Here is a 3,812-nt window from a genome sequence, read left to right on the forward strand (position 1 = left end):
ATTACGTGACAATTTTTTAATCGGCATCTGATCTACCGTGTAAGCCTTCTACTCCGTGTAAGCCTTCTACTACTTAACACTATTTACTACTGCTACTACATGTACAAAGCTGCAAAAAACTTCAACCACTCATACAATTCAGTATAAGAGCAATTATTTCATCTCAAACTACTTTAATAAGCTTGTTATTTTATTTCATCTGGAATATTTATCAGGTAGATAATATGGTGTGAACAAACTGAATTCCGCTGATACAAAATTGTGCAGATACAAAATATACATGGACATTAAAATCCCGTTTAAGCCATTTTGATGCATCGTCTAAATTCAACCTCTTGGTTGTGTTTCTTTAAATATCTACATGGTTTTCTTGAGCCGTATCTGAAAAGCGTATTGAAAAAGTTTGCTTCCTTTTTCGTGTGCCTTTTGATTTTTTGACCGTTCAACTTGTTAAGTTAACACCGAATATTTGTGTCTCAAAATTAATTTACATGTCCATTGCAATATACATGTAGTTGTGTTTTGAATTTTAGACCAAACTAGTGCAGATGGACTTGATCAGAACCAACTTGATACACTTGCTGAAACCCTAAAGATAGAAGTCAGGGTCATGATAACCTTCGAAGGGAAGCAACTAATCACATTGTCAGAACTACTCTCAGAAATGATGGCAGTGAGCCAATTCCCGCATCCGGCTGGAGGCTTTATTTCCACAGCATGCTCCTCGTATACCCGGATGTCTTTCCCAAAATATGACGAAAGAGCTTGACGTTGAAAAAGTCCGAGTGGGCATGGTACAGGGCGACCTTTACTTCCTTGAGCCCATGAGCGGGTTTCAAGCCTTGCCTGCAGGGTCCGCCAGGAATTACAACATCGTTGTCAGTCTGTGGGCCGTGCAGCGGACGGATTCATGCCCCTTTGGTACGTCACGTCAAACTAACGTCACTGTTCAACAACGCGTGTGCGATCCACTTTGTCATTTGACCTCGAGTACGTCACTGATTTCGATGACGTCAGGACAGTGGAAGCGCTGGCGTGGGGATCGTACAATCCGTTCACACCACAGGAGGGCGGGCAGAACGACTGGCGTACGATGACAGCAATATTGTAGTATTTTAGTTATTATGTTATTAAGAATTCAATTTGCACGGATGATAATATGAACTGATTGTTCTATATATCGGGCATCAACAAACATTCATAGAGCTCCTGAAGAACTACCGTTACGTTTGCATATCTATGCTCAAATAATATTGATATAACCACACTGTCCATATTTAACGTTAATACTAGTAGGTATACGGAGCAGTATTTGTCTTGGAAACGTTGACATAATCTATGAAATAATCATAGAAATATTTAATTATGTGATTCATAGGAAACCAAGGTTATTATTCCAACACCGAAGTCACTCCAGATAGACCTCCAAAAGCCCATGACTTCATTCAACACCAGCTGGAAGGTGTTTGCAGAAGACAACATCTTTAACGATACAGCTCTGTACATAACAGGTTAATCCTTAGTCTTTTATTCTCTATATTTATGGGATAAAGCTGTTAAGAAGGTTCATCAAATTGATGTTTTATGTTTGGCGCAAATGTACGCTACGTTATGGTATTTACTGAACAGGTTTTCATTATGTAAACAAAACCGTATCGTTGCTGTTCAGCGTTTTTTAGAGTGTTGTATGTGAATTGACACTCGACAGTGAGACAGTGAGGCTAACAACCCCATTCTAATACACAATATTTTAAAACCCCATAAATCCTTGCAATTAATGAACAAAATAATGATCACATGCAATTAGCAAAAGGATTGATTTTGTTAAACTTAATTTATTTAATCATTTAAAATATGTTTGTATGTTTACTATCGTACAGGCGACGTGTTGGGTTTTAAAAGTTCTTAGTCACAAGTCGCATGGTTTCATAACCATTTACTAATTGCACGCTTACATTGAAAGCTTTCGTGCTATAATTTGTTCCACACTCATAACCACTGTTACGAATTCTCCACAGAGAGTGGCCACATACGCTTATGACCTTAAAAAAGCCAAAATGTGCATGCAAACAAGCAGAACAAACATTCTAATTTATGGGTTGAAATTCTCTCGTTGCCTAGCAAGAAAGATATGATTAGAATCGGTAGTGTTTGTACTCACACAGAACATTAAATACTTCCGCTTATTGAAGATTATCTTGATTGTTCTCGTAGAGAGCTTACGCGCATACACTTTCTCTCTTCAGCAGAACACATAAATCAGGGCCTGTGTGTGTTACACAGGCCGCCATAGTGAGCAGCTAGGTGTCACAAGCTAATAGAGCCCGATATTTACTTCCGTTTTTCTACAAAAGCTTCATTTCTCTTACTTCTACAAGCCCTTACTGACTTAACCATGGTTTCTATCGGCTTTTTTTTGCCCGACCACATTTGTTCGCTTCTTCTGTTTATGTATGTAATGATATACATGTTGATATATATTTAATGGTTATAATTGTTATATTAGAATAATAATTATAAACATCATTAAAATTTAACGCATTGAAAAACTAGAAATATCTTAATGACATGCATTTTTCCACAGAAAAACTAAAAATTCAGCAAGTCTTTTCGAAGCCCAGCGCTTACGTCATAATACTGAGTCGTAACAATACCATTGGACCTGAAGGGTATACTTTAAGCGTCGATGAGAACGTCATTCGTCTTGAAGCAAGTGACGCGGTGGGAATGTTCTACGCCGTGCAATCTCTCAGAAGCATTATTGACGGAGCGAGCGGTGCAAACATCCGTGCCATGACCGTTCACGACGCACCGCGCTACCGCTGGAGGGGAAGGCATCTTGACGGTCGCTTCGAAAATTTTTCATACGATTGATGAGTCAAGCGTCTCATTGATGTCATGGCGATGTACAAGATGAACGTTCTGCATCTCCACCTCACGGATGACGAGGGATGGAGACTGGAGATCGACGGACTGCCGGAACTCACCGAGGTTAGTCTTGATAAACAGAAAAAGGGTGACATTTCAAAAATGCAAATACGTGGCCACTTTTTAGCGTAAGTAGGTAGGAAAAACAACAAAAATGGATGAACGTACTTTGTTAAAAGTTATGCGCGTCAACCAGAGTGAGTCTGAGAACCAAAAAGTATCGTTGATTGATCGAATCGATTGCTGAATCTATCGAAACCCTAAAGAAACTATACACTGTGTGCATTTTTTTACATAGAAGTCATTTATAAATGTGAATTTATCAGCATCGCATTTAATGTTGTACGGTACGTAGAGAAAACTTTATTAGTGTCATGGCGTACTTGAATCTATCCGACGAGTTAAAGAAATGTTTACACGGCCATGCTTCCCGAGCCATATAAGCTATTCGATTACGATGCGGAAAAATTCAAGGACACAGTGACACTAATTTAATATTATATTTATCATTTATTTTTTTCTAATCTTTGATGATTTAACTATAAGCGCTTAGATGTCAAAAATGAAAGCCAAAATAGATTAAATAATCTGATTATAACATGACGTAGTGATATCAACATTAATTGTGATATTTCTCGGTTTCGCCACGCGAAATTTTCCTTATAAACTTAATGCAAAACTATTAACAAGAGAACATACCGCTTAACGCATAGATTTGAATTCAATCAGCTCTTTAAGTTTAACAAACTTAAGACGAATACAGAAGGTTTTGTTCAATCAAAAAGTGTACCGTCAATCGTGATGCGGCATTTATCAACGCTGATTAAATGATTTTTAATTGAAAAAAAACTCTTCTTTGTACTCACTTTTTACTAAATGGATAT

The 3,812-nt window shown here is 37.7% G+C and overlaps 1 long non-coding RNA gene across 1 annotated transcript; it reads left to right on the forward strand.

Moving 5' to 3' along the window:
• The first annotated feature begins 1,070 nt into the window (after positions 1-1,070).
• LOC127870408 (uncharacterized) lies at positions 1,071-2,839 on the forward strand. The gene is made up of 3 exons (XR_008044802.1): positions 1,071-1,107; positions 1,379-1,511; positions 2,585-2,839. It is a non-coding gene; the product is annotated as an uncharacterized LOC127870408 (long non-coding RNA).
• The last annotated feature ends 973 nt before the right edge of the window (positions 2,840-3,812 follow it).

This window comes from Dreissena polymorpha, chromosome 2, assembly GCF_020536995.1.
Source record: "Dreissena polymorpha isolate Duluth1 chromosome 2, UMN_Dpol_1.0, whole genome shotgun sequence".
Lineage (NCBI taxonomy): Eukaryota > Metazoa > Mollusca > Bivalvia > Myida > Dreissenidae > Dreissena > Dreissena polymorpha.